Source organism: Pan paniscus, chromosome X, assembly GCF_029289425.2.
Source record: "Pan paniscus chromosome X, NHGRI_mPanPan1-v2.0_pri, whole genome shotgun sequence".
Classification (NCBI taxonomy): Eukaryota; Metazoa; Chordata; class Mammalia; order Primates; family Hominidae; genus Pan; species Pan paniscus.
The window spans coordinates 25,216,050-25,238,495 of NC_073272.2; positions in this window are offsets into that span (position 1 = coordinate 25,216,050).

Consider the following 22,446-nt stretch of genomic DNA (forward strand, 5'->3'; position numbering starts at 1 on the left):
GATTAATACACTAAAAACCCTGACTTCACCACTGTACAATATAACCATGTAACAAAATCACACTTATATACCTTGTAAATTTGTACAAAAAAAGATAGGCACTAATATTATCCTCAATTAACAGATGAGAAAACTGAAGTTCTGAGAAGTTGAGTAATTTGCCCAAAGTCACACAGCTAATGAGTGGTAGGGCTAGGATTTGATTCTATGCAGTTAAAATTCAAGCCCATGCTCTCAACTATTGTGATATCACCACACTGGACAACAGAAAAGATGCAGCTTGGCAATTATTTAACAAACAACCACTTATCAATAATACACCCATCAACTAAAGATTTGAGAATTAAGAGGACTCTGAGTACGGCAATAATAGAATATAGAGGAGGTTAATCTTGAAAGAGTTTTTGAAGAGTTAAGAAAAGGTAAGTTTTCAACCAGGTGTAAGAGAGTTGAAGAACATGATGGGGTGGGATAAGGCCCAAAGGCAGACACGGGAGTTTGTTCCATTTTGAGGAATATTAAGAAGGTAAGGAAACATGGTTAAATAGGCAAGAAAAATCTAGGAGATTTTTGTTCTTGTCTTCATCAGAAAGGTATAAAGTGAACTGAAATACTGTATTGCAGCCTCTGAGGAGGAAATATTTTAAGACTACTAATATAGTTTGGATGTTGTCCCCCATAAATCTCATGTTGAATTGTAATCCTCAAAGTTAGAGGTGGGGCCTAGTGGGAGATGTTTGGGTCATGGGGGTAGATTCCTCATGGCTTGGTGCTGTCCTCAGGATAGCGAGTGAGTTCTCTCAGTTATCCGATTGTTTAAAATTATGTGGAACCTCCTCGCTACTCTCTCTCTTGCTCCTGCTTTCACCATGTGATATGGCTGCTCCTGCTTCTCCTTCTACCATGAGTTAAAGCTTCCTGAGGCCTCACCAGAAGTCAAGCAGACGCTGCTGCCATGCTTGTACAGCCTGCAGAACCATGAGCCAATGAAACATCTTTTCTTTATCAATCGCCCAGACTCAGGTATTCCTTTCCAGTAATGCAAGAACAGCCTAATACAACTACCAACTCTCCTGAAAAAACAAAATATTTTGCAGACATTCTACTGAGATGTAGCCTACTCAATTTCTATAGCGCAAAGTGACCTTTCAATACAAACAATAGTTTATTTGCAAAGTCACCAATTCAACTTGTCTTTCTGGAGACTTTCTTTCTCTCTTCTCCTTGGGAGATACTTCAGTGAGCCTGCATATGTTAAGAACATGCTATGTTCTGCATATAAATCAACAGAAGCAAACTCACACTAAATATTCAAAGCTGAAAAACAATTTGTCAGAAAGAGCATCAATCAGATGTCACTGTCTATCTTTCGGATCTGTACTTTGATTGTAAAGAGCAGTGATTTCCGTAAGTCATTTTTCTCCATTGTTTGTCATTGGTTACCAGTTTACACTGCATTCCTAAAATTTCATTTGAGTTATCATGGGACAATAATCTTTTTGCTTGTAATATTTGCATCCCCTCACCTGGAATGTCCAGCTTCAGGAAGTGAGAGATGTGATGACCACAATCCCAAATGGTTGGATCAGAATATCAAATTCAATAAGGCAGAATAAAGCATAAAAACATTATGCAATACATACTGGAATAAAGGCAGGATGGGTAGATCAGACCGAACACTTAGGGGAGATACTTTCGTTTAAGGACAAACCATTAACACCAGAATTCAGCCCTACCACCAGTCTCACTTACAGTCCTTCCTCCCTGCTAATTAACTCACCTTGTTTTGTCCTGCAGGACATAATTTGTCCTGCCCTAAAGCTAGCTTTTGCCCTTAGGAAAGCACATATAGCCTTTCGGCTGTTTGGTTATTATGGCCTTGTAATACATTTTGAAGTCAGGTAATGTGATGTTTCTACTTTGTTCTTTTTCCTTAGGATTGCTTTGGCTATTTATTTCATAAAAATTTTATAATTTTTCTAATTCTGTGAAAAATGACATTGGTATTTTGGTAGGGATTGCATTGGATCTGCAGATTGCTTTGCACAGTATGGTGCTTTTAATGATATTAAATCCTCCAATCCATTAGCATAGGTGTTTTCCATTTGTTTCTGTCCTCCACAATTTATTTCATTAGTGTTTTATGGCTTTCCTTGCAAAGCTCTTTCACCCCTTGGTGAAATTTATTCCTCGGTATTTTTTTCATATTTATTGTAGTAGGGATTGTCTTCTTCATTTCTTTCTCAGCTACCTAGTTATTGGTGTAGAGAAATGCTACCAATTTTTGTATGTTGATTTTGTATCTTACACCTTTATTGAATTTATGTATCAAATCTAGTAGTATACTTGGGTAGCAGGGGGTTTTGTTGTTGTTGTTGTTGTTTTTTAATTTTAGCACCTTGAATATGTCATCCATCTTCTTCTGGCCAATAAGGTTTCTGCTAGAAAACTCCCTGTTAGTCTGATGGGGATTCCTTTATGGGTGACTAGATACTTTTCTCTTGCTCATTTTAGGGTCCTCACTTTTGCTTTGACTTTAGACAGTTTGGCAATATGTGGCGTAGAAAAGACTTTTATGCCTCATGTCTAGGGATCTTTGGGCCCCAGAATATCTGAATGTCTAGGTCTCTAGCTAAACCTGGAAATTTTTCATTTACTATTTCATTAAGTAGATCTTCTAAACCTTTCTTTCTCTCTTTGCCCTTGGGGACACCAATAATTCGAATATTTGGTCACTTTATGTTATCCCAAATGTCATAAAAGTTTTGCTTATTCTTTTTTATACATTTTTATTTTTGTCTAACTGGATTATTTCAAAGGACCTGTCTTCAATTTCTGAGATTCCTTCTTTTCCTTGATCTAGTCTATTGTTGAAGTTTTCATGTGTATTTTCTGTTTCATTTGATGCATTCTTTAGCTCCAAAATTTCTGTTTGGTTATTTTTTTAAATATATATCTCTTTGGTAAATTTTTCTTTCATATTCTGAATTGTACTTCTGATTGTTCTGTATTGGTATTCAGAATTCTCTTGTATGTCACTGAGCTTCTTTAAAATCAGTTTTTAAAATACTTATTTTTTTATATGTTAAGTTTTACGGTACATGTGCACAACGTGCAGCTTTGTTACATATGTATACATGTGCCATGTTGGTGTGCTACACCCATTAACTCATCATTTAGCATTAGGTATATCTCCTAATGCTATCCCTCCTCCCTCCCCCAACACCACAACAGTCCCAGGTGTCTGATATTCCCCTTCCTGTGTCGATGTGTTCTCATTGTTCAATTCCCACCTATGAGTGAGAACATGAGGTGTTTGGTTTTTTGTCCTTGCGATAGTTTGCAGCGAATGATGGTTTCCAGCTTCATCCATGTCCCTACAAAGGACAGGAACTCATCATTTTTTATGGCTGCATAGTATTCCATGGTGTATATGTGCCACATTTTCTTAATCCAGTCTATCATTGTTGGACATTTGGGTTGGTTCCAAGTCTTTGCTGTTGTGAATAGTGCCGCAATAAACATACGTGTGCATGTGTCTCTATAGCAGCATGATTTATAATCCTTTGGGTATATACCCAGTAATGGGATGGCAGGGTCAAATGGTATATCTACTTCTAGATCCCTGAGGAATCACCACACTGACTTCCACAATGGTTGAACTAGTTTAAAGTCCCACCAACAGTGTAAAAGCGTTCCTATTTCTCCACATCCTCTCCAGCACCTGTTGTTTCCTGACTTTTTAATGATTGCCATTCTAACTGGTGTGAGATGGTATCTCATTGTGGTTTTGATTTGCATTTCTCTGATGGCCAGTGATGATGAGCATTTTTTCATGTGTTTTTTGGCACATAAATGTCTTCTTTTGAGAAGTGTCTGTTCATGTCCTTCGCCCACTTTTTGTTGGGGTTGTTTTTGTCTTGTAAATTTGTTTGAGTTCTTTGTAGATTCTGGATATTAGCCCTTTGTCAGATGAGGAGGTTGCAGAAATTTTCTCCCGTTCTGTAGGTTGCCTGTTCACTCTGACGGTGGTTTCTTTTCCTGTGCAGAAGCTCTTTAGTTTAATTAGATCCCATTTGTCAATTTTGGCTTTTGTTGCCATTGCTTTTGGTGTTTTAGACAAGAAGACCTTGCCCATGCCTATATCCGGAATGGTAATGCCTAGGTTTTCTTCTAGGGTTTTTATGGGTTTAGGTCTAACATTTAAGTCTTTCATCCATCTTGAATTAATTTTTGTATAAGGTGTAATGAAGGGATCCAGTTTCAGCTTTCTACATATGACCAGCCAGTTTTCCCAGCTCCATTTATTAAATAGGGAATCCTTTCCCCATTGCTTGTTTTTGTCACGTTGTCAAAGATCAGATAGTTGTAGATATGCTGTATTATTTCTCAGGGTTGTCTTCTGTTCCATTGGTGTAGATCTCTGTTTTGGTACCAGTACCATGCTGTTTTGGTTACTGTAGCCTTGTGGTATAGTTTGAAGTCAGGTAGCGTGATGCCTCCAGCTTTGCTCTTTTGGCTTAGGATTGACTTGGCAAGGCGGGCTCTTTTTTGGTTCCATATGAACTTTAAAGTAGTTTTTATCCAATTCTGTGAAGAAAGTCATTGGTAGCTTGATGGGGATGGCATTGAATCTATAAATTACCTTGGGCAGTATGGCCATTTTCACGATATTGATTCTTCCCACCCATGAGCATAGAATGTTCTTCCATTTGTTTGTATCCTCTTTTATTTCATTGAGCAGTGGTTTGTAGTTCTCCTTGAAGAGTCCTTCACATCCCTTGTAAGTTGGATTCCTAGGTATTTTATTCTCCTTGAAGCAATTGTGAATGGGAGTTCACTCATGATTTGGCTCTCTGTTTGTCTGTTATGGCTGTATAAGAATGCTTGTGATTTTTGTACATTGATTTTGTATCCTGAGACTTTGCTGAAGTTGCTTATCAGCTTAAGGAGATTTTGGGCTGAGACAATGGAGTTTTCTAAATATACAATCATGTCATCTGTAAACAGGGACAATGTGACTTCCTTTTTTCCTAATTGAATACCCTTTATTTCCTTCTCCTGCCTGATTGCCCTGGCCAGAACTTCCAACACTATGTTGAATAGGAGTGGTGAGAGAGGGCATCCCTGTCTTGTGCCATTTTCAAAGGGAATGCTTCCAGTTTTTGCCCATTCAGTATGATATTGGCTGTGGGTTTGTCATAGATAACTCTTATTATTTTGAGATATGTCCCATCAATACCTAATTTATTGAGAGTTTTTAGCATGAAGGTTGTTGAATTTTGTCAAAGGCCTTTTCTGCATCTATTGAGATAATCATGTGGATTTTGTCTTTCGTTCTGTTTATATGCTGGATTACGTTTATTGATTTGCATATGTTGAACCAACCTTGCATCCCAGGGATGAAGCCCACTTGTTCATGGTGGATAAGCTCTTTGATGTGTTGCTGGATTCTTTTTCCCAGTATTTTATTGAGGATTTTGCATCAATGTTCATCAAGGATATTGGTCTAAAATTCTCTATTTCTGTTGTCTCTCTGCCAGGCTTTGGTATTAGGATGATGCTGGCCTCATAAAATGAGTTAGGGAGGATTCCCTCTTTTTCTATTGATTGGAATAGTTTCAGAAGGAATGGTACCAGCTCCTCCTTGTACCTATGGTAGAATTCAGCTGTGAATCCATCTGTTCCTGGACTTTTTTTGGTTGCTAAGCTATTACTTATTGCCTCAATTTCAGAGCCTCCCATTGGTCTATTCAGAGATTCAACTTCTTCCTGGTTTAGTCTTGGGAGAGTGTATGTGTCGAAGAATTTATCCATTTCTTCTAGATTTTCTAGTTTATTTGTGTAGAGGTGTTTATAGTATTCTCTGATGGTAGTTTCTATTTCTGTGGGATCGGTGGTGATATCCCCTTTGTCATTTTTTATTGCGTCTATTTGATTCTTCTCTCTTTTCTTCTTTATTAGTCTTGCTAGCGGTCTATCAATTTTGTTGATCTTGTCAAAAAACCAGCTCCTGGATTCAGTGATTTTTTGAAGGGGTTTTTATGTCTCTATTTCCTTCAGTTGTGCTCTGATCTTAGTTATTTCTTGCCTTCTGCTAGCTTTTGAATGTGTTTGCTCTTGCTTCACTAGTTCTTTTAATTGTGATGTTAGGGTGTCAATTTTAGATCTTTCCTGCTTTCTCTTGTGGGTATTTAGTGCTATAAATTTCCCTCTAAACAGTGCTTTGAATGTGTACCAGAGATTCTGGAATGTTGTGTCTTTGTTGTCGTTGGTTTCAAAGAACATCTTTATTTCTGCCTTCATTTCATTATGTACCCAGTAGTCAATCAGGAGCAGGTTGTTCAGTTTCCATGTAGTTCAGTGGTTTTGAGTGAGTTTCTTAATCCTGAGTTCTAGTTTGATTGCACTGTGGTCTCATAGACAGTTTGTTAAAATTTCTATTCTTTTACATTTGCTGAGGAGTGCTTTACTTCTAACTATGTGGTCAATTTTGGAATAGGTATGGTGTGGTGCTGAAAAGAATGTATATACTGTTGATTTGGGGTGGAGAGTTCTGTAGATGTCTATTAGGTCTGCTTGGTGCAGAGCTGAGTTCAATTCCTGGATATCCTTGTTAACTTTCTGTCTCGTTGATCTGTCTAATGTTGACAGAGGGGTGTTAAAAGTCTCCCATTATTATTGTGTTGGAGTCTAAGTCTCTTTGTAGGTCACTAAGGACTTGCTTTATGAATCTGCGTGCTCCTGTATTGGGTGCATATATATTTAGGATAGTTAGTTCTTCTTGTTGAATTGATCCCGTTACCATTATGTAATGGACTTCTTTGTCTCTTTTGATCTTTGTTGGTTTAAACTCTGTTTTATCCAAGATGAGGATTGCAACCCATGCCTTTATTTGTTTTCCATTTGCTTGGTAGATCTTCCTCCATCCCTTTATTTTGAGCCTATGTGTGTCTCTGCACGTGAAATGGGTTTCCTGAATACAGCACACTGATGGGTCTTGACTCTTTATCCAATTTGAGAGTCTGTGCCTTTTAATTGGAGCATTTAGCCCATTTACATTTAAGGTTAGTATTGTTATGTGTGAATTTGATCCTGTCATTATGATGTTAGCTGGTTATTTTGCTCATTAGTTGATGCTATTTCTTCCTAGGTTTGATGGTCTTTACAATTTGGCATGTTTTTGCAGTGGCTGGTACCGGTTTTTCCTTTCCACGTTTAGTTCTTCCTTCAGGAGCTCTTTTAGGGCAGGCCTGGTGGTGACAAAATCTCTCAGCATTTGCTTGTCTGTAAAGGATTTTATTTCTCCTTCACTCATGAAGCTTAGTTTGGCTGGAGATGAAATTCTGGGTTGAAAATTCTTCTCTTTACGAATGTTAAATATTGGTCCCCACTCTCTTCTGGCTTGTAGAGTTTCTGCCGAGAGATCCGATGATAGTCTGATGGGCTTCCCTTTGTGGGTAACCTGACCTTTCTCTCTGGCTGCCCATAACATTTTTTCCTTCATTTCAACTTTGGTGAATCTGACAATTATGTGTCTTAGAGCTGCTCTTCTCGAGGAGTATCTTTGTGGCATTCTCTGTATATCCTGAATTTGAATGTTGGCCTGCCTTGCTAGATTGGGGAAGTTCTCCTGGATAATGTCCTGCAGAGTGTTTTCCAACTTGGTTCCATTCTCCCCGTCACTTTCAGGTACACCAATTAGACGTTGATTTGGTCTTTTCACATAGTCCCATACTTCTTGGAGGCTTTGTTCATTTCTTTTTATTCTTTTTTCTCTAAACGTCCCTTCACGCTTCATTTCATTCATTTCATCTTCCATCGCTGATACCCTTTCTTCCATTTGATTGCATTGGTTAATGAGGCTTGTGCATTCATCACATAGTTCTTGGGCCATGGTTTTCAGTTCCATCAGGTCCTTTAAGGACTTCTCTGCATTGGTTATTCTAGTTAGCCATTTGTCTAATTTTTTTTCAAAGTTTTTAACTTCTTTGCCATTAGTTCGAACTTCCTCCTTTAGCTTGGAGTAGTTTGATCTTCTGAAGCCTTCCTCTCTCATCTCGTCAAAGTCATTCTCCGTCCACCTTTGTTCTGTTGCTGGTGAGGAGATGCGTTGCTTTGGAGGATGAGAGGTGCTCTGATTTTTAGAGTTTCCGTTTTTTCTGCTCTGTTTTTTCCCAATGTTTGTGGTTTTATCTACCTTTGGTCTTTGATGATGGTGACGTACACATGGGTTTTTGGTGTGGATGTCCTTTCTGTTAGTTTTCCTTCTAACAGTCAGGACCCTCATCTGCAGGTCTGTTGGAGTTTACTGGAGGTCCCCTCCAGACCCTGTTTGCCTGGGTATCAGCAGCAGTGGCTGCAGAACAACAGATATTGGTGAACCACAAATGCTGCTGCCTGATCATTCCTCTGGAACTTTTGTCTCAGAAGGGTGCCCAGCTGTGTGAGGTGTCAGTCTGCCCCTACTGGGGGATGCCTCCCATTTAGGCTACTCGGGAGTCAGGGACCCACTTGAGGAGGCAGTCTGCCCGTTCTCAGATCTCAAGCTGCGTGCTGGGAGAACCACTACTCTCTTCAAAGCTGTCAGACAGGGACATTTAAGTCTGTCTTAATTTAAGGTTATTGCTGTCTTTTGTTTGTATGTGCCCTGCCCCCAGAGGTGGAGTCTACAGAGGCAGGCAGGCCTCCTTGAGCTGTGGTGGGCTCCAGCCAGTTCGAGCTTCCCAGCCACTTTGTTTACCTACTCAAGCCTGAGCAATGGCGGGCACCCATCCCCCAGCCTCGCTGCCGCCTAGCAGTTTGATCTCAGACTGCTGTGCTAGCAATGAGCGAGGCTCCGTTGGCGTAGGACCTCCAAGCCAGGTGCGGGATATCATCTCCTCATGTGCCATTTGTTAAGCCCGTTGGAAGAGCGCAGTATTAGGTTGGGAGTGACCCGATTTACCAGGTGCTGTCTGTCACCCCTTTATTTGACTGGGAAAGGGAATTCCCTGACCCCTTGTGCTTCCCGGGTGAGGCGATGCCTCGCCCTACTTCGGCTAACACACGGTGCACTGCACCCACTGTCCTGCACCCACTGTCAGGCACTCCCCAGTGAGATGAACCCGGTACCTCCATTGGAAATGCAGAAGTCACCCGTCTGCTGCATCGCTCACACTGGGAGCTGTAGACTGGAGCTGTTCCTATTCGGCCATCTTGGCTCCACCTCCCTTAAAATTCTTTATCTGGGGATTTTATGAATTTCTTTTTGATTGAGATCTGTTGCTGGAGAATTATTGTCTTCCTTGGGAAGTGTCATATTTCCTTGCTTTTTCATGTTTTCTGTGTACTTAGATTTATATCTGTGCATCTGTTGTAATAGTCACTACTTCCTGTTTTTTTAGATTGCTTTCATAGAGGAAGACTTTTTTTCTGAAGATCTATATATGTTGTTGGTTAGGTAGGGCATTTTGGCTTTTATTTTGGGTGCATGCAGTAGTGTGATTTCTGTATGATTTATTCAGCTGTAAACGGTGTCAATGGTATCTGTGATTTCTTCAGTGGCTTAGTGTGTTCTTATTAGTGGAGGCTATGGTGAAGTTTTACTGGGGAGTAGGATGCCAGGAGGGCCAGTGTTTGGGCACCAGCGGTGGCAGCAGTAGGCCGAGTGTGCCTGTCTTTGGCCTCCAACATGACTTACACTGGTACCAATGTTAGGCGGCCTAGATGATTCAATTCTTCGGCTTTCAGATGGCTTGTTTCAATCTGGTAGTGGCAGTGGTAAGCCTGGCATGTGGATAGGTTCCCAGGTCCTTGGGCAGCGAATATGATATGGGTGATGGCAGTAGCAAAGGTGGAGCAACCTACTGAAACCCAAGCAGTCCATGCTAGTCCTGGTGGTGGCTATGACAGGTTGGGTGTCCATAACATATTGGTTATGGCCATTGGTGGTGTGTGTAGGTGGGCGCCAGCTGTGGTAGTATTGGTAGGTTGTGTCAGCCTGACCTCAGATTCCAGGAGGAGTGTTAGGTACCAATGATGGTGGACTGGGCTGAACAATTTCCAGGCTCCTACACATTAAGCTCAATAACTCAGGGGAGGGGGATGGGAAGACACGAACAGGGCTGGCAGAGCTGGCCGCCTGGTAGTGTGTTCAGGTGCTGTCTCTGATAGGCAAGGGTGAGGTGACCCCAGGCCACTGGCAAAATGCTCAGGTGTGGGCAGTGGTGGCTGTGCTGCAGGCCTGCCACCATGTAGGATGAGGCCACTTTCAGTGGTTTCAATGTAGGGAGGTAGCTGTGTGATGTGCAGTTTTCTCACACTTCATTCCCATAGTAGCCTGCAGCAGCACTGGGATTTGTCCTCAAAGTGCAGTAAAATGCCTGGTCTCCACTCTCCCTTCTTGGCCAGGCAGCAGCAGCAGCAGCAGCGGTTTCAACTCTAACCCCATGGCAACACAGAGAACTTTGGAGGTTAGGCTTTAAAAATCTACATAAATAATTTTAAGTTTGACTTTTTTTTTTTAACTAAGCATTACAACATAGCATTTTACCATCATGGTGATTTTAAAATATATCCATAAATTCTTTTATACTCTTCCATTGAAAGGGTAGAACCTAACCACCCTTATTCCTATATTTAGTGACTTGCTTCCAAAGAATAGAATATGGCAATACTAGAATATATGACTTCCGAGACTAGTTCATAAAAAGCATATTGGCTTTTTGGCTTATTCTTTCACACCAATGGCTCTGGAGGAAATCAGCTGCCATGACATGAGAACACTCAAGCAGCTAAGTGGAAGTCTCCTGACAACAACCAGCACTAACTTGCTAGGCATGCAAGTGAGCTATGTTGGAAGTATGTACTTCAACCCCATTCAGGCTTTTAGATGACTATAACATAGGCCAACATCTTTACTTCAACTTCAAGAGAGACCCTGAGCCTGAACCACCCAGCTAAGTTGCTCTCAGGTTTCTAGCCCACAGAAATTGGGTTCAGTAATAAATGTGCATTGTTTTAGGCTACTACACTTTGGGGTCATTTGTTATATAGCAGTAGATAACGAGCACAACTATGTTATAAATTTCTCACAAACATTATTTTAATGGCTATACTTTATATATATTTTTAAATATGCATGGAAGTGTAACAGGAAATTTAACAGGAAGTAATCTATGTTGACAGGTGTAATGTCAACAAAATGAAAAAGTTAGAGAAAGTCTCACTTTTTCCTAATACCTTTTATGTTTTATTCAATTCAAAGGAATGAAGAGGTACTTTTCTAAAACGCAGGCTGAGATAGTCAAAAATTTCTTCTTTCTCATGCTATACTTAACATATAAAGAAAACTACATTCTTCATATCTGCATAGAAGAAAACTTAAATAATTTATCTCTTAAAACATTTCCTTTATGTTATAATCAGAGAAATATTCTCTTCTTCCTGTTCTCCTTTCAAGAGCTGAGGGTATGTGTCGCTTTTGTGATAATTGCACTGTAATTTCAACATGCAAATGATCCTAAAGAAGAAAAAGTATGGATCACATAAATACACTATTTCTGGAATTGCCGTAGATGAATATTGGCCACACGAACTATTGGGATAAAACATTATCCATTCACACAATCACTAAATATTTTTGAACAATTATTTATGTAATAAGCACAGGGATATCGTTAACATGGTAGACGTGTTGTTGCCATCACAAAGCTTACAATTCAGCATAACATGCAAATAAGCAAACAGGTTATCAAAACAGAGTGCTCAAACTATAAAAATCCTAGAAGAAAACCTAGGAAAAACTCTTCTACACATTGACTTAGACATTCAAAATCACTAATCGTCAGAGAAATGGAAATCAAAACCACAATGAGATACCATCTCACACCAGTCACAATGGCTATTATGAAAAAATAAAAAAAGCTGGGCATGGGGCTCACGCCTGTAATCCCAGCACTTTGGGAGGCCGAGGCGGGCAGATCATTTGAGGTCAGGAGTTCGAGACCAGCCTGGCCAACATGGTGAAATCCTGTCCCTATTAAAAATACCAAAATTAGCCAGGTGTAAAGGCATCCACCTGTTGTCCCAGCTACTCAGGAGGCTGAGGCAGGAGAATTGTTGAACCCAGGAGGCAAAGGTTGCAGTGAGCCAAGATCGCACCACTGCACTCCAGTCTGGGTGACAGAATAAGACTCCGTCTCAGAAAAAAACAAAAAGAAGAAAAGTAAAAAAATAACAGATGTTGGCAAGGTTTAGGAGAAAAGGGAGCACTTATACACTGTTGGTGGGAATGCAAATTAGTTCAGCCCCTGTGGAAAGTAGTTTGGAGATTTCTTAAAGAACAACAACAACAAAAAAGGAATTACCATTTGACACAGCAGTCCCACTGCTTGGTATATACCCAGAGAAAAATAAATCATTCTACCAAAAAGACACCTGCACTCATATGTTTATTACAATAGTATTCACAATAGCAAAGACATGGAAGCAACCCAGGTGCCCATCAATGGTGAACTGGATAAAGAAAATGTGGTACATATACAACATGATATACTATACAACCATAAAAAAAAGAATAAAATCACGTCTTTTGCAGCAACATGGATGCAACTGGAGGCCATTACTCAAAGTAAATTAATGCAGGAAAAGAAATCCAAATACTGCATGTTCTCATTATAAGTGAGTGGGAGCTAAGCATTGGGTACACATGGACACAAAGATGGGAGTTATAAGCACTGAAAATTCCAGACTGGGGGAGGGAGGGGATAAGGGTTGAAAAACTACCTGTCAGGTATTATGTTTCCTCAGGGGCTTAGTGTGCTCTTATTAGTGGAGGCTATAGTGAAGTTTTGCTGGGGAGTAGGATGCCAGGTAGGCCAGTCTTCAGGCACCAGTGGTGGCAGCAATAGGCTGCTGTGCCAAACCTCAACATCAGACAACATACCCATGTAACAAACCTGCACATGTACCCCTTGAATCTAAAATAAAAATTTAAAGTATTTTTTATAAAACAAAATATGGAGTGTTGAGTATTACAATGTGGAAGGAGTAGAACGCTATGAGGGCACACAAAAGATGAACGTTATCCAGGTTTAGCAATAAGGTAAGGCTTTCGAAGTGGAATGACCTATAAACAGAGGTTAAATATAGTGGTATGCTAGTAAAATGGCTTTCCAGAAAAAGGAACTAAAGTCTTTATTTGCAATGTTTGCCAATTTCCATAGCGTAAATGTTCACACAATAGACAATTTTAAGCTACTAATATGAAAATACTGATCATGAAATTTGGAAGACAAGTATAGAATCAGCTCTCACAAGCTAGTACAAGCTAGCTCCAGTGAACCACTGGAAATGCCTCATGAATTGTGATACACTCTCTTTCTTATCCCTCCACCCTAGCCTTTGTTTAGGTCTGTATGATGCCTCATCCATGTTACTGCAATAAACTCGAATTGACCCACCATGGCTGACTCACTCCTGGGTCTTCTCCTAGCTCCCTCCCAGTTACATGCCCATCACACCTCTTCTGTGCATAAAACTTTGAGTGATGTACCATTGCCTATAAAATCAAAACTTTATAGTCTGTCTGGCCTGCCTATTCAACCTCAACTTACACCACCTCCTTCCATGCCTGCTATACACTAGCCATGCGAAATGGTCATCACTGACCTGTTAGTCCTAGAATACACCATCTACCCACACCTCAAGACTAATAAGATTTGGGACTCAAGGAGGAGCAAGATGGTTGAACAGAAGGCTTCAATGATCGTCCTCCCTACAGGAACACCAAATAGAACAACTATCCACACCTTTGTAAGAAAAAAAGCACCTTCATAAGAACCAAAAATCAGGTAAGCAATCAAGGTACCTGGCTTTAATTTCATAAAACAGAAACAGGCACTGAAGAGGGTAGGAAAGGCAGTCTTGAATTGCCACCACTCGATGCCACCACTCCCCCATCCCCTAGCAGTGGCATTGTGGTATTAAGAGAGAATCTGTGCACTTGCAGGAGGGAGAGCACATGATTGTGGGACTTTGCATTGAAACTCAGGGCTGCTCTGTCACCATGGAAAGCAACGCAGGGCAGAATTCAGCCAGCATCCACAGAGGGAGCATGTATGCGAGGCCTAGCCAGAGGGGAAATATCCATCCCAGTGGTCAAAACCTGAGTTCTGGCAAGCCTCAGTTCAGTGCTCCAACTAAAATGCTCTGGGGTACTAAATAAAGTTGAGAAGCAATCCAAGCCACAAAGGACTGCAATTCTTGGCCAAGTCCTGCTGCAGTGCTGGGCTTGCAGCCAGTGGACTTGAGACATCAGCCAGGGCAGCCAAGGGAGTGCTTGTGTCACCCTTCCCTCAACCCCAGGCAGCACAGCTCACAGCTCTGGGAATAAAGAGGACTTTGTCTTGAACCTTGGACACCAGCTCAGCCACAGTAAGATAAGATATTGGGAAGAGTTCCAATACACCCATTCTAGGCCCTAGCTCCTGGATGATATTTCTACACACACCCATGGCCAGAAGGAAAACCACTGCCTTGAAGGAAGGGACGCAGTCCTGGCAGGATTAATCGCCTGCTGACTAAAGAGCCATTGTAGTATTCACCATGGGCCTGGGATAAGACTCAGACATGCTGGCTTCAGGGATAACCCAGCACTTTCATAGCTGTGGTGGCTAAGCAAAGAAACTTCTTCTGCTTGAGAAAATGAGAGGGAAAAGTAAAGGGGCCTTTGCTTTGCAGGTTGGGTACCAGCTCAGTTGCCGTGGGGTAGAGTACCAAGTGGACTCTGGGGGTCCCTGATTCCAGGCCTTGACTCTTAGACAACATTTCTGCATTTGCCCTGGGCCAGAGGGAAACCCACTGTCCTGAAGGGAGAGTCCCAGGCCTGACAGCATTCACCAAAAGCTGACTAAAAAGCACTTGGGCCTTGAGTAAACATTAGCAGTAGCTACACAGTACTTGCAGTGGCCCTGGGGCAGTGGTAACCATAGGAAGAGATTATTCTACTTGTGCAAAGAGGAGAGAAGAGTGAGAAGGACTTTGTCTTGTGGCTTAAGTGCCAGCTCAGATACAGAAGAACAGAGCCATAGATAGATTCCTGACATTTCTGATTCCAGGCCCTGGCTCCCAGATGGCATCTGTGGGCCTGTCTGGGCCTAGGGAGAACTTGCAACACTGAATGGAAGGACACGAGCCTGGCTGGCTTTGCCACTTGCTGACTGTAGAACCTTAGGATGTTGAGGAAACATAGGCAGTAGCCAGGCAGTGGTTACTGTAGATCTTAGACAAGATCCAGTACCGAGCTAGCTTCAGATATGGCCTCAGTACAGTCCCAGTGGTGGTGACCACAGGAGTGCGTCTATCACCACTGTCCCAACTCCAGGCAGCTCAGCACAGAGAAAGAGACTGTTTGGGACTAACTCTGCCTGGTAATCCAGAGATTTCTTCTAGATCTTATCCAAGCCGATCAAGGCAGTACCTCTCCAAGTCTATACAAGCCATAGCATTACTGGGCTTGGGGTGCCCCCTAATGCAGATACAGGTGTAGAGACCAAAAACTTAGATTACAACACTGATATAGTTTGGATATTTCTCCCTGCCTAAATCTCATGTTGAAATGTAATCCCCAGTGTTGGAGTTGAGGCTTGATGGGAGGTGTTTGGATCATGGGGCCAGATCCCTCATGAATGGCTTGGGCCATCTCCTTGGTGATAAGTGAGCTCTCACTCTGACTTCACTTGAGATCTGATTGTTAAAAAGTGTGTGGCACCTCCCCCCAACTCTCTCTCCCTTGCTCCTGCTTTAACCATTTGATGTACCTATTCCTCCTTCACCTTCTACCATAATTGAAAGCTCCCTAAGTCTTCACAAGAAGCTGAGCAGATGCCAGCACCATGTTTCCTGTAAAGCCTGCTGAACCATGAGCCAATTAAACCTTTTTGCTGGCCAGGCATAGTGGCTCATGCCTTTAATCCCAGCACTTTGGAAGGCCAAGGTGGGAGGATCACTTGAGCCCAGGAATTCGAGACCAGCCTGGGCAACATAATAAGCACCTGTCTCTAAATAAATAAATAAATAAATAAATAAATAAAAATGAACCTGTTTATAAATTACTCAGACTCGGGTATTTCTTTATAGCAATGCAATGACTAATACAAGGAATTGCTACCAAGGAGTTGGCCATTGCTATAAAGATATCTAAAATGTGGAAGCAACTTTGGAACTGGGTAATAGGCAGAGGCTGGAAACTTTGGAGGGCTCAGAAAAAGACAGGAAGATGAGGGAAAGTTTGCAACTTCCTAAAGCCCGGTTAAATGGTTCTGACCAAAATGCTGATAGTGATATGGACTGTGAAATCCAGGCAAACAAGGTGTCAGATAGAAGAACTAATTGGGAACTGGAAAAAAAGTCACACGTTGTGCCTTAGAAAAGAATTTGTGTGCATTCTGTTCATGCCCTTGGGATATGTGGATGTTTGAGCTTGAGAGTGGTGGACCTAGGGTATGTGGCAGAAGAAATTTCCAAGCAACAGTGTTCATAAAGTAGGGTGGCTGCTCCTAATAGCCTATGCTCAGACAAAGAAAGGACTTAAAATTGGAATTTATATTTAAAAGGGAAGCAGAGAATAAAAGTTTGAAAATTTGGGTGCCTAGCTGTGTGGCAAACAAAGAAGAAGCTTTCTGGGGAGAGAGATTCAAGCAGGCTTCAGAGCAACCACTTGCTAGAAAATTTTGCATAGCTAAAAAGGAGTTAAGTACTCTTATCTAAAACAATGGGGAAAAGGCCAGGAAGGCATTTCCAAGACTTTGTGGCAACCTCCCCCACCACAGCCCCAGGGGCCTGGAAAGGAAGAATGGCTTCTTGGGGCAGGCCCAAGGCCCTGCTACCTTTGTTCAGCCTTGGGAGTCTGCTACTTGCATCCCGCCATTCTAACTCCAGCCTTGGCTCAAAGGGGGCCAGGTACAGTTCAGGCTGCCACTTTGGAGAATGTAAGCCATAAGCCTTGCTGATTTCCACATGGTGTTTAGCCTGTAGGCATGCAGAATGCAAGAATGAAGAACACTTGGCACCCTCCACCTAGATTTCAGAGGATAAATGGAAAAGCCTGGGTGCCCAGACAGAGGACTACAAGCGCAGAGCCTTTTCAGAGAACCTCTACTAGGGAAATGCCAAGGGGAAATATGAGATTGGAGCCCCCATACAGAGTCCCTACTGGGGCATTGCCTAGTGGTGCTGTAAGAAGGGGGCCACCATCCTTCAGATCCCAGAATGGTAGATCCACTGGGAGCTTGCACCCTGCACTGGGAAAAGCCACAGTCACTCAATGTGTGAGAGCAGCCATGGGGGCTGTATCTAGCAAAGCCACAGGAGTGGAGCTGTCCAAGGCCTTGGGAACCTACTCCTTGCACCAGTGTGCCCTGGATGTTGGACATGGAGTCAAAGAAGATTATTTTGGAGCTTTAAGAGTTAATGACTACCCTGTTGGGTTTAAAACTTTCATAGAGCCTGTAGCCCCTTTCTTTTGGCCTCTTTCTCCCTTTTGGAATGGGAATGTTTACCCAATGCCTATGCCCCCTCATTGTATCTTGGAAATAAATAACTACTTTTGATTTTACAGGTGGAAGGGACTTGCCTTATCTCAGATGAGACTTTGGACTTGGGACTTTTGAGTTCATGCTGGAATGACTTAAGACTTTGGGGGACTATTGGGAAGGCGTGATTGTATTTTGCCATGTGAGGATATGAGATTTGGCAGGGGCAGGGGCAGAATGATATAGTTTGGATGTTTCTCTCTGCCCAAATCTCATGTTGAAATGTAATCTCCACTGTTGAAGGTGGGGGCTTGGTGGGAGGTGTTTGGGTCATGGGGCCAGATCCCTCTGTCTCACGTGTCTGTGTGAAGAGACCAAACAGGCTTTATGTGAGCAACAAAGCTGTTTATTTCACCTGGGTGCAGGCAGGCTGAGTCCGAAAAAGGAGTCAGCAAAGGGTGGTGGATTATCATTAGTTCTTATAGGTTTTGGGATAGGCGGTGGAATTAGGAGCAAAGTTTTGGGGGCAGGGGGTGGATCTCACAAAGTACATTCTCAAGGGTGGGGAGAATTACAAAGAACCTTCTTAAGGGTGAGGGTGATTACAAAGTACATTGATCAGTTAGGGTGGGGCAGAAACAAATCACAATGGTGGATTGTCATCAGTTAAGGCTATTTTCACTTCTTTTCTGGATCTTCAGTTGCTTCAGGCCATTTGGATGTGTACTTGCAGGTCACAGGGGATATGATGGCTTAGCTTGGGCTCAGAGGCCTGACACCCTCATGAATGGCTTGGGCCATCTCCTTGGTGATAAGTAAGCTCTCGATCCGAGTTCACATGAGATCTGATCATTTAAAAGTGTGTAGCGGCCAAGTGCGGTGGCTCATGCCTGTAATCCCAGCACTTTGAGAAGCCAAGGCAGGCGGATCACGAGGTCAGAAGATTGAGACCATCCTAGCTAACACGGTGAAACCCTGTCTCTACTAAAAATACAAAAAAAAAAAAATTAGCCACGCGTGGTGGCACATGCCTGTAATCCCAGCTACTGGGGAGGCTGAGGCAGGAGAATGGCATGAACCCAGGAGGCAGAGCTTGCAGTGAGCCAAGATCACGCCACTGCACTCCAGCCTGGGCAACAGAGCAAGACTCCGTCTCAAAAAAAAAAAAAAGGTGTGTAGCACCTCCCCCCAACTCTCTCTCACTTGCTCTTGATTTGGCCATGTGATGTATCTATTCCTCCTTCACCTTCCACCATGATTGTGACCTCCTTGGGGCTTCACCAGAAGCCAAGAAGATTCTTGTAAAGCCTAAAGAACAATAAGCCAATTAAACTTCTTTTATTTACAAATTATCCAGTCTCAGGTATTTCTTTATAGCAATGCAAGAATCGCCTAATACAAACAACAAAGTCCTTTCAAATACCTGGAAAGCCAAGAAGGATGGATACAAACAAGCCCAAACAACAAGCACTACAATAAATAATGTAATTCTTCAATACCCAGATACCAATGAACTTCTACAAGCATCAAAACCATCCAGGAAAGCATGACTTTGCCAAATGAACTAAATAAAGTACCAGGGACCAATTCTGGAAAGACAGAAACATGTGACTCTTCAGACAGCGTATTCAAATAGCTGTTTTGAGGAAGCTCAATTAAATACAAGGTAACACAAAGAAGGAATTGAGAATCATATGAGATAAATGTTTAAACGCATTGAAATAATATTAACAAAGAATTAAGCAGAAAATCTACTTAAATGCAATCTGAATGTGCATTTGACATACTGAAGAATGCATCAGAGTCTTTCACCAGCAGAATTAATCAAGCACAAGAAAGAATTAGTGAGCTTGAAGACAGGCTATTTGAAAATACATAATCAGATGCAAAAAAGAAAAAAGAATAAAAAGGAATGAAACATACCTACCAGATCAAGAAAATAGTCTTGAAAGGGAAAATCTAAGAGTTATTGGCCTTAAACAAGAGGTGCAGAGAGAGATAGGGACAGAAGGTTTATTCAAAGGGATAATAACAGAGAAATTCTGAAACCTACAGAAAAATATCAGTATTCAAATATAAGAAGGTTATAGAACACAAAGCAGATTTAACACAAAGAGGACTGCATGAAGGTATTTAATACTCAAATTACCAAAGGTCAAGAATAAAGAAAGAATCCAAACAGAAGCAAAAGAAAAGAAACAAATAACATACAATGGAGCTCCAATGCGTCTGACAGCAGACAAAGTACTGAGGGAAAAATTTTTTTACCCTAGAATAGTATATCCAGCAAAAATATCCTTCAAACATGAAGGAGAAATAAAGACTTTCCCAAACAAAAGCTGGGGGATGGCATCAACAACAGACCTATCCTACAAGAAGTGCTAAAGAAAGTTCTTCAATCTCAAAGAAAAGCACAATAATGAGCAATAAGAAATCAGCTGAAGGTGCAAAATTCACTGGTAATTTCAAGTACACAGAAAACACAGGATAGAATAACACTGTAACTGTGGTGTGTAAACTACTTATAACTTAAGTAGAAAGAATAAAAGATGAACCGATCAAAAATAATACAAGAACTTTTCAAGACATAGCACAATGAGATATAAATAGAAGCAAAAAAATTTAAAAGCAGAGAGATGAAGTTAAAGTATAGAGTTTTTAACATTGTTTTTGCTTGTTTGTTTGTTAGATTATTTTTTAATGCAATCAGTGTTAAGTTGTCATCACTTTAAAATAATGGGTTATAACATATTATTTGCAAGCTTCATGATAACCTCAAATCAAAAAAAATGCAACCGATACACACACAAAAAAAGCAAGACTTTAAAACACACCGCCAGAGAAAATCACCTTCACTAAAAGGAAGATAGGAAAGAAGAAAAGAAAGAAGAGAAAACCAAACAATAACCAGAAGGCAAATAGCAAAATGGCAGGAGTAAGTCCTTACTTAACAATAAATTCATTGAATTAACTATCCAATCAAAAGACATACAGTGGTTGAATGGGTTAAACAAACAAACAAAAAAAAAAAACACAAGACCCAGTGACTGGTTGCCGATCAGAAACACACTTAACTTATAAAGAAACACATCAACTGAAAATAAAGAGTTGAGAAAAGATTTTCCATGCAAATGAAAACCAAAAACAGAGCAAAAAAATAGATTTCAAGACAAAAACTATAAAAATAGATTAAAAATGTCATTATATAATGATAAAGGGGTCAATTCAGCAAGATGATGTAAAAATTGCAAATATATAAGCATCCAATACTGGAGAACCCAGACACATAAAGCAAATCTTATTAGAGCTAAAGAAAGAGATAGACCCCAATACAATAATAGCCACAGATTTCCACACCCCACTTTCAGCATTACACAGATCATCCAGACAGAAAATCAAGAAAGAAACATCGTACTTAAACTTAACTGTAGACCAAATGGACCAAATAGGTATTTACAGAACATTTTATCCAATGGCTGCAGAATGTACATTCTTCTCCTCAGCACGTGGATTATTCTCAAAAATAGACCACAGGTTAGGCCAAAAAACAAGTCTTAAATCATTTTTAAAAACTGAGATCATATCAAGTATCTTCTCTGCCACAATGGAATAAAAGTAGAAATCACTAACAAGAGTAATTTTAGAAACTATACCAAAGCGTGGAAATTAAACAATAAACTCCTGAATGACCAGTGGGTCAATGAAGAAATTAAAGAGAAAATTGAAAAAATTTTTTGAAACAAATGATAATGAAATCACAACATAGCAAAACCTATGGGATACAGAAAAAGCAGTACTAATAGGGAAGTTTATAGCTATAAGTGACTACATCAAAAAGAGGAAAAACTCACCATGAACAAGCTAACCATGCATCTTAAAGAACTAGAAAAGGAAGAGCAAACCAAACTCAACATTAGTAGAAGAAAATAAATAATAAAGATCCGAGCTGAAATAAAATTAAAATGAAAAAATGATAAAAAAAAAATCAATGAAACAAAAAGTTGTTTTTTTCAGTGTGGAGATTCCTTAAGGAAAAAATAGTAGAACTACCATTTGATCCAGCAATCCCATTACTGGGTATCTACCCAAAGGAAAAGAAGTCATTACATGAAAAAGATATTTGCACATGCATGTTTATAGCAGGACAATTCGCAATTGCAAAAATGTGGAACCAACCCAAATGCCCATCAATCAATGAGTGGATAAAGAAACTGTGGTATAATATATATGATGGAATACTACTCAGCCTTAAAAAGGAATGAATTAATGGCATTCACAGCAACCAGGATGGGATTGGAGACTATTATTCTAAGTGAAGTAACTAAGGAATGGAAAACCAAATATTGTATGTTCTCACTCATAAGTAGGGCTAAGCTATGAGGATGCCAAGGCATAAGAATGCTACAGTGGACTTCGGGGACTTGGGTGGAAAGGGTAGGAAGGCGGACAGGGATAAAAGACCACAAATTGGGTTAAGTATATACTACTCAGGAGATGGGTGAACCAAAATCTCATAAATCACCACTAAAACTTACTCATGTAACCAAATACCCCCAGTTCCCCAAAAACCTATGGAAATAAAAACTAAAAAAAAACAAAACAAAACATTTTTTTAGAAGTTGGTTTTTTAAAATGTTAAAACAATTTAACAAACCTTTAGCAAGATGAACTAACAAAAAAAGAGAGAATTTCTAAATAAAATCAGAGATGAAAAAGGAGACATTAAAATTGATACCACAGAAATTCAAAGGATCATTAGTGGCTACTTTGAGCAACTATATGCCAATAAATTGGGAAAGCTAGCAGTAATGGATAAATTCCTAAACACATACAACCTATCAAGATTGAACCATGAAAAAATCCAAAACCTGAACACATGAATAACAAGTAATGAGATAGAAGCCATAATTGAAAGTATCGCTTCTAAGCC